Source organism: Antechinus flavipes, chromosome 5 (assembly GCF_016432865.1).
Source record: "Antechinus flavipes isolate AdamAnt ecotype Samford, QLD, Australia chromosome 5, AdamAnt_v2, whole genome shotgun sequence".
NCBI classification, from domain to species: Eukaryota; Metazoa; Chordata; class Mammalia; order Dasyuromorphia; family Dasyuridae; genus Antechinus; species Antechinus flavipes.
The window spans coordinates 11477908-11487311 of record NC_067402.1 but is presented as its reverse complement, the minus strand read 5'-3'; the positions used below and the strand labels follow the sequence as shown (position 1 = coordinate 11487311).

The 9404-nt window shown below is 41.7% G+C and overlaps 1 long non-coding RNA gene across 1 annotated transcript; it reads left to right on the top strand.

Moving 5' to 3' along the window:
- The first annotated feature begins 1169 nt into the window (after positions 1-1169).
- Positions 1170-5010, top strand: LOC127564798 (uncharacterized). Its single transcript, XR_007954359.1, has 2 exons — positions 1170-1320; positions 2445-5010. It is a non-coding gene; the product is annotated as an uncharacterized LOC127564798 (long non-coding RNA).
- Positions 5011-9404: the final 4394 nt, after the last annotated feature.

The following is a 9404-nucleotide window of genomic DNA, read 5'->3' as shown; positions in this document are numbered from 1 at the left end:
AAAATAAACAAATATTTAAGTGCTTATTATGCATATACCACATGTACTATAAATCCACATATGGTTCACATAATTACACAAGATCATGGACACATGAAGACAAAACAAAATCCAACTGTCTTCAAGGAGCTTACGTTCTCCTTAAGGGATTAATGAGTACAAGAAGAGCTATCATACAGTTAATGGACAAGGAATTAGTGTTTGCAGCTGGGACAATTTTTTTTTTTTTTTGAAGAGACAGCTGTGAGTTTGAGGTTTCAAGGGAGCTAGGGTTTCTCTAGAGGCAGCGAGCAAAAGCCGATGCAGTCTCTTCCCGAAGACCAACAAGGGAGTCCATTTCCCATTTCTTCATTTTGCCACTGAAGGTGGCCATGATTTCTCCCAGCTCACTTGTGAAGGCTCCCCTCATTTTCAGTTTATGGCCATAAGAATTGTAAAGCCTGGGAAATCTGGAGAAGGCATCCCCTAAAGACCTCCTGTGAGCCAATTGCAGCATCCCCGGGATCAGCCTCAGCTGCCTGTTATGGTAACAAGTACAGCAAAGCTAACCATTTTTTCTGGTTGAGCTCTCCTGAGGAGCAAACACAGACTGCTCCTTTGGTGCCCCAGTTTTCCTTTCAGACTCACATGGAGGTCGACTTGCTGACATCTTGGGTAACACTTGGGAGGAAGCATTTCTTAGAGAAGCTGTAATCCTCCCAGGGAGCAACCTTGCCCAATTTAGACCTGGTCCATTAAGTTTGCCTTTCGAGGCTGAGAACGGTCGACCTCTTCTAAATTGGAAATGTCGAGGGAGGGATGCTCGGCAAACAGGCAAACCTGCCTGCGGAATTTCAGGCATTTCCTGTTTGGGGGGCTGCGGGAACTCTCAGGAAGGGCCGCTTTGGCCTGCTGGGCTGGAAAAATCACTTGGGCTTTTAAAGGACTTCTCAGTTTCTCAAATGGCTCATCCTGAAGGTCAGAGGCATTGAGGAAATGTGAAGAAAATAACTTTAGGTGGTGAATAAAGGCCTGTGGCTTCCAGGATGAAGTCATTCCCAATCTATTTTTGACCAAAAATCTGTCAAGGAAGGGACTATGAGCATGGAGGAGGGATCAGAGGGCCAGATTCCGAGCCAAGAAGACCTGTATTCAAATCTTGTCTCCAACACACAGACCCTTGGTAAGTCACAACCTCTCAGTGGCCCAAGACAACTTTTTAACATGATAAATTATAGAAAAAGTTGATGGGATTTGTTTCCACTTTGGAAGTTTCTGCTATTGGTGAAATCACAGACTCAGTCTATCTACCCTCAGCAAAGTCTTCTGACAACTGAGAAGGTGAGTACACTCTTAGCAACGTTTTCACCTGTGCTCACAGTGAGAGTTATCCTCTGGAAGGGCTATTCACAGGTAGTTAAGGGGAAGGAGGAAGGGAATAAATATTTATTAAGCACCTAATATGGGCCAGACACTGTTCTATGAGCCTTACAGATATTATCTCATTTTTACAACCACCCTGGGAGGTAGGTGTATTTTTTTGATCCCCATTTTATAATTGAGGAAACTGAGGCAGGCAGCTGTAAAGTCTCTTGCCCAGGGTCCCAGAGCATGGAACTGTCAAAAGCTGGCTCTGCCTTTTGGAGGAATGGGATACCCTTTTCTTAGTGTGATTGGAGGGCAGGCAAGGCTGTTTGTCTCCAAATATCTCCCCGCTTCTCAGCATTCATATGTGAGGAGTGCCTTATATTCTACTCTTTATGCCCTTCTTTTGGGTTAAGGCAGGATTTCTCCATCCACTGGTTTGCAGAATAGACACTCACTGACAGCATTTCTCTCATTCTCCCAGTCTAAAGAACTTGACTCCTAAAACCCCTTAACTCCAAAAATATACTTATGAAAATGCTCCACTTTTTCTTGGCTCAATATTTATGTATCCTGCCTTTCCCAGCCTGGGCTTCTTCCTTCTTTTTGGTACCAGATTTTGCTTCCTAAGTAACTTAGATCTCTTAGGATTTTCTCGAGGCAAGGATGCTTTCATTCCCAGGCTTACATCACCAGTGTCTGCACATAGTAGGTACTTAATACATGCCTGTTGTTTAATAAAGTTGAGTTTGTGTAGGGGATTTCAGAGCTTGAGAATAAATTCAGAGATTTTATTGGTTGGAAAGAAAGATGGCAGGCAGCACTAATGGGCCTCAGCATCGATAGCTTTGGGGATTCCTGTCAAATGCTTGATGGGAAACTGGCCTCGGAGTTATGAATCCATGGGTTGAAATTTTTCCTCAGATACTTATTATAACCTGGGAAGTATCAGACTCTTTCAGCCTCTGATTTTTAGCCTATAAAATGGGATTAATAATAGAATCTACTTTTACTGGGAAGATATAATTAGATGTGTCTTGTGCTTTTGCAAACCTTAAGGTCCTATGTAAATGCTAATTACTGTAATATGATATCCACAGTGCCTGGTCCATGAGAAGTAATGTGAATTCCACTGTCAAGTCCACGTTTGATTGAAAAAGAGAGGGCCAATCAAGTGAGCGGCCTAGGATGAACCTCCATATGGTCCTAGAATTGACTTTGCCAAAAAAAAAAAAAAAAAAAAAAAAAATTCCTGATCTCAACGTCCACCTTGGGATCTGAGCTCTGCTCCTGACTTGACTAGAAGGACTGAGCATCCCCAGTTTGGGAGTTAATCCACCGGGTTCATCAAAATTCTGCCCTAAGACTGAACAGTCTAATGGATCCTGAGTGCTAAGTCTACTAACCTTGTATCATTTCAAGAAGTTGGAGGCTCCACCTCCTAGTCAGCATCCATTAGGAAGCCAGGGATTATTAAAGGGTATTTTGCCATTTGCCCATCATAAGACCATTGCTCTCAAACCAGACTCTCTCTTCCCTTACCCATACCCACTCATTGCTACCAGCTTTGTCATTTCCTGAGATCAGAGACATGAAAGGCTGATGTAGGTTAAGGAAAACGAGATGATTGACTTCTCGAGATTTCCTTCAAAATGGAGACCGTCTATGTGGAAAAATCAACTGACAAAAATGATGTAAGTTCCTGCCCTCAAGGACCCTACAAGACTTCTCTTCCCTGTGTAGCTTCCCTTTGGACATCGTCACAAGTCTCTGATGTAATTTGTACGTAACCTTTCCCAACTTTCATCTGGATGATTTAAAAAAAAAAAAAAGGCTTCTTAAGATGCTGACTTTCCTTTCCCCTGAGCCAATCAACCTCCTGAGTCAGAAGACCTAAGTTGGAATTCTTGCTCTGTCACTTACTGTGCACATGACCTCAACCACTGAGTCTCAGTTTCCCCATCTGTAAATGAGAGAGTAGGATGCAATTATCTTTGGGGCCCATTCCAACTCTGTCTTTCACCTTTGCTTGGCAGAGTGGGGAGAAGGTTAGACTTGTTGGGAAGAGCTCCCCTTCTTCTTTGAAAAAGAACCTCAAATTGTATGCTTAATACATATAGGCCAAGGCTGTGGCTAGGAGCCTGAAGACGATTAGCTTGCCAAATCGGCTTATTTTAATCCATTTCCAAGCAGTCGGAGTTAAGTATTTTGGAATAGGCCTTTCTCAACAAGACCCAAAATTCTGTGGTTTAGAAAATATTAGTGGATCACAGAGCCACACATTCATTTCAATTTAATTTGATTTGATTAATTATCATTTATTGGGCCCTTGCTAAGTACAATAAGTAGACAGAAGTAACTCTTCCTCTTAGAAATTTTGGCTTCCCATGGATATCAAAACCAAACTGATTAATCAAATGACTTAATAAATGTATGAACATTTATTAAGTACTGACTATGTATCATCACCTGCTAAGGCTCAGTTACAAATGGAAAGGTCAGATAAATCTTGATCCCAAGGAGCTTTTCTTCTCATGGAGGAAACCCTAGATCTGAAAGGTTTTAGCTGCCAACAGGATAAAAAGATCCCGTGATCTTCAGGGGGCTGCAGAAAAGCAGAGGATCACTCTATTTTAGAATATAATTTCCACTGATCAAATCCCATCAATGTTGAAACATTTGACAGTATTGAGATGACTGGATCGGATGCTCAAATGTTATCCCATTTGATCCTCTCAATAACTCTGTGAAGTAGATGCTGTTACTACCTCCATTTTATAGAAGAGGAAACTGAGGCTGACTAGTCCGGCCGTAGTGTCTAAGGCAAGGTTCAAATACAGTCTTCCTGACTCCCGGTCACTCTGCTGATTTTCCTTGCTTGGTTTGGAATCAAAGAGTCTGCTATAAACCCCTTAATCTGGGGTTTTTCACCTGGGGCCAATAAATGGAAAAGCATGGATAACGATTTCCCCTTACTTGGTTTTCTTTGTAATCTGATCTGTTTTATTTTGATGCCTTTGAAAACCCAAGTCTAAGAAGGCTTAATGGCTGGGGCTGGACCCAAGGGCTTCTCCAGACTGGCTTGTAATTCAACCAAGATTAAGAGTTCTTCTCTTGGAAGCTAAGATTGCACTATCATCTCCCATCTTGAGGGTGCAGAGAACGGAGTGCTGGGCCTGGAGGCAAGAAGGCCCGAGTTTGAATGCAGCATCAGACACTGGCCAGGTGAGCCTGGGCAAGTCATCCATCTCTATTTATCTCAATTTCCTCATCTACAAAATGGAGATTCTAGGAGCACCTCACTCCCAAGGAGCTAGGTGGCAGAGTGGAGATTATATTGGGCCTGGAATCAGGAAGACTACTTTTCTTGAGTTCAAATATGACCTCAGACACTTACTAGATGTATGAACTTCAGCAAGTCATTTAATCTTGTTTGCCTCAGTTTCCTCATTTGTAAAATGAGCTGGGGAAGGAAATGGTAAACCATTCCTGTATTTCTGCCAAGAAGACCCCAAATGGGGTCACGGAGAAGTAGACGTGACTGAGTTAGGCAAGCAGCAAAACCCAAGGTTGTGAGGATTTGGTGGGAAGATATTTGTAGGTCTCTTAGCACAATGCCGGTCCATAGTAAGTGCTAAATAAATAAAAAAATTCTGACTTTCTGTACAGTCATGTACACGTGTCTCTTAATAGCTTTTGGGGGGAAATGGGTCTTTTCCAACTCTGCCTGGAAGGGCAACAATTAGGAATGGTCGGATCCAGAGCAGGCGACCTGCCAATGATTTTCTAATATTCTTTGCATTCATTCAATGGCATGGTACACACGGGGAGAGAAGGGGCTGCCCAACTTTGGACATGCTTAAAGGCTGTTAGAGACATTGAGGTCATTTTTGGGGAGTCTGTCCTCCATGGTGTATGCAACACAGGGCTTCCCTTGCCCAACCCAGCTGGGGTGTCATGCACCAAGAGGAGGAATCGGACCAATTAGCAGCTTCCCATTTTGGCTGATTCTCCTTGTTAGTGAGGTTACTAAATTCAGATGTTTCTCTCTGATACAGGATTATGAAGTGGAAAGCACCTTTTAAATTGCATCCAGAGTCCTGGTTGCCTCACCTTAGTTATGGTTACTTTCAGATGTTTCTTCTGATACAGGATTATGGAAGAGAAAGCATTCTTTAAATTTGGTCCAGAGTCCTGGTTGCCTCACCCAGTTATAATTCACTAATTCACACACACACACACACACACACATATATTTATATACACACATGTACACATATGTGCACATACTATGTTGCCATTCCCATCAGAGGGAAGCCATTCTGTATTTTAGCCTCCTGATGTGGAGGAAGGAGAGCTGGTCTCAGAGTTCTAAGATCAGGTTGCAAATGCTGCCTTTGTCATGTATTCACTAAATGACGCTGAGTATTTAACATTCTGGTGTGCCAGCAAACTCTCTCAACATATGAGGCACAATCTGCATCGATGGAGGGGCTTTCTTCACACCCATGGAATCAGAGGTATCCCTCTTTCCCCCAAAACAGAAACTGTGTCTCAAACCTGAAGGACTTGAAGAAAGAAATAGTTTGCAAGTGTCTTTGTTTCTTTTCTTTTTTCTTTTCTTTTCTCTTTTTTCTTTTCTTTTCTTTTCTTTTCTTTTCTTTTTCTTTTTTTTTTTTTTTTGGTGCATTTAGGAAAAAGACTGCTTTTGGGCAGCTGAAGAAGGCAAGTCAGCACAGGAATGCGTAGCAGTGTTTGGATATAGTTGGGTTTGGTCTCCCTTAAACTGTATAAAAACAATTACAGGCTTAGATATTGCACATCAGGGCTTCTCTTATTAAAACCTAACCCCTGAGAATCATTTGGCTTTGCCATCCTTTGAACCCCGGAGTAAAAGTGTCATATAGATAATCATCTTTCTAACTGTGACGAGACCTGATGAGGTCTGGGAGATTGCAGGGATTCTTATAATCTCATGAATGGGAGAGAGAGCGAGGGGTAGAAACAGTCAGAGGATTGATCATGGTTGTAAAGGCAGAGAGAGGCAGAGTCTCATTACTCATGGAGAGACGCGGTGTCCAAGAGGTGACTGTCCCACCAGGCTTGGCCTTGGGCACATGGGAGGACAATGAGAAACCAGAAAATACTCAAGAACACACCGAGAATAGGAAAAGTTATAGACTACATACTGCAAGGGTTGTTTCAAGGAACAATACAACCTTAGACTGGAGGAGAATTCTAATTCACTAAATGATTCATTAGATGCCATTTCCTTCAAGCAGAATCATTCTGGCAAAACGTTGCCACCTACTTTTTCCCAATGGGTCTTTCCATTGCTCTCTTCCAGGGGCATGATGTTGCATGATCCGAATTCTATTATATCCCTGGGAGGAAAGTAGGAAGAAGGAGAGGATACATCCTGTATCAGAGAGAAACATCTCAACTTAGTAACAATAACAAAGGTGAGGCAACCAGGACATTGGATACAATTTAAAGGCTGCTTTCTACTCCATAATCCTGTATCAGAGAGAAACATCTGAATTTAGTAACCATAACAAAGGTGAGACAACCAGGACATTGGATACAATTTAAAGGCTGCTTTCTACTTCATAATTGTATCAAAGAGAAACATCTAAATTTAGTAACTATAAGGAAGGTGAGGCAGCCAGGACACTGGATACAATTTAAAGGGTGCTTTCTATTCCATAATCCTATATTAAAGAGAAACATCTGAATTTAGTAACCATAACTAGGGTGAAGCAACCAGGATTCTGGATGCACCAGTGAGCAGTTTGGGATACTCATGAAAGATCCTCCCAAGTTCCCAAGCAGAGTCTGCCCTCGTTTCTTTTTCCTACTACATTCTGGGCCATATTCGTGTCCACTTGTAGCATCCTTCCAGATACTTGCCTAGTAATGGTCTGACTCAGTCGGCTGCCTGACCACTGCATGCTAGAATCAAGACAATGTAGTCTTTTTGTCCACCTTTGTTTGTGAAATTCTAGAATTCTGGAACTTAGACATCGCTTTGTTTTGGCTCCAAACCTATGAACGTGGACTCTATCCGTGATCTCATTGCTGTTTCCTTCTGTCCCTGAGATTTATCTACACTAAAGTGACTGTGGGTGGTTTGAAGAGTAGGTTTCTCTAGGCAGCAGCCATAGACCTCATAAACAGCTCTGTTGGGGTCAAGGGAGAAAGGAACTGACTCTGTGTGAGTAATGCACATGTAATCTTAGAAGCTGAATGTGAAGCTTGTGTCAGCAGCAATGGCTACTGGGGGGAACAGGAGGTTCTGACTCTCCATGGCTCTCAAGGGTCCATTTATGATGAAGAGAATGGATGTCCAGTACTTGGGGACTTTTCATCATTCTCCCAGAATGTCCTTTCTCCCCCAGCCTTTACCACTTACTCACAGGAAGTCCACTCTTTGTTGATACCAAGATCATTTAGGACTTTTTTTCATTTCCATTGGGAATTCTTTAAAACTGATGGGCAAATAGTTCAATTCAAATCTAAGCCTCTATTAAGGGTCTATTATATATTAGGTATGGGGCAGCTAGCTGGAGCAAGAGATTAAGTGGCTGGCCTGAAATAAGGAAGCCTCATCCTCCTGAGTTCAATTTTGGCCACAGACACTAGTTAACCTGGTAAACTGGACAAGTTATAGAACCCTTTTTGCCTCAGTTTCCTCATCTGTAAAATAAACAAGAAAAAAATGGCATATCATTTTAGTGTTTTTGACAAATAAACCTCAAAATGGGGCCCACAAAGAATCAGACATGATTGAGAAGACCGAATAACAAGAAAAGTGTCAGGCAAGGTACTTCAGACTATGGGAACAAAGACAAAAATTAAGTCTTTGTCTTCAAGTAGCTTATGCTTTACAGGGGGTGGGGCTTATATATATATACAAGGAAATGCAACATATATAACCCTAATACAATTTCCAGAATGAGAGACCTAACAAGGATGGGTAGAGGAGGCAGGAAAAAAATGAGCTGTAGAACCTGGTGGTCCAGAAAGACGCAAAGGATTTTACAAGGAGGAAGAAAAAAGGGAGAGCATTTTCCACATTAGAAGCCACTTCAGTTCAAGTTTAATTGCTCATATCACAAACTCAACTTTGTCTTGACATTGGGAGATGATCCAAACTCTATCGAATCACTGGAAGGAAAGGTAGAAGGAGAAAGGAAGAGAAGATAGAGGGAGGAAGGAAAGGTGGACACTAGTGAGGATGATCCCTGGCCTCAAGGAGGGAAATAACAAGCACCCAAATAAGCAAACACAACATGGGGTCCAGGTTGGGGTGTGAGTGGGGTGACACAAACAATTGGGACAAGTCTTTTTGTGAGAGATGATACTTGAGCTGGATCTTAAAGGGAGTTCAGAATTCCCCAAAGCAGAAGTGAGTGGGGTATAGCATAGAAGGAAGGATAGATGGGAAGTTGTTTACAAGGAAGAGTTAGTGGGCCAGATTGATCAACATAAAAAGCATATGAGAAGATGAAACACATACATAATACAATATATATATGTTCAATACATATATGCCATTATACATTATTTATGTCCTTTTGTTCTCTCCTTCTCTCCTCTCTACCACAAATATACATATATTGTTTATAAACTACATATGTGCATGTATATACACACAATTACAGTTACATGTATATACACATATATAGTGCTATTATATATTATATATGTATATCCTTTTTCTCCCTCTCTCCATTACACACATATCACACAAAACTACATGTATAGGTACAAATATTTATACACATATGCATGCATACATATATACACAGACATATATATCCTGGGAGCCACTGGAGTTGATTGAATGAAGGGAGGGTGATATAGTCAGAGTTACATTTCAGGAAGATCAGGTTAGCAGTTGGATGGAAGGTAGACTGGAGTAGGCAGAGACTTGAGAGAAGAACCAGCCAGTAGGCTATTGTAATAGTGCAGATTGTACAATAATAATCTGAGTATGAATCAGTGAGAGTCTATTGTGGGGTGATGTTAGAGAGAAGAGTGTGATGATAGATGTCATA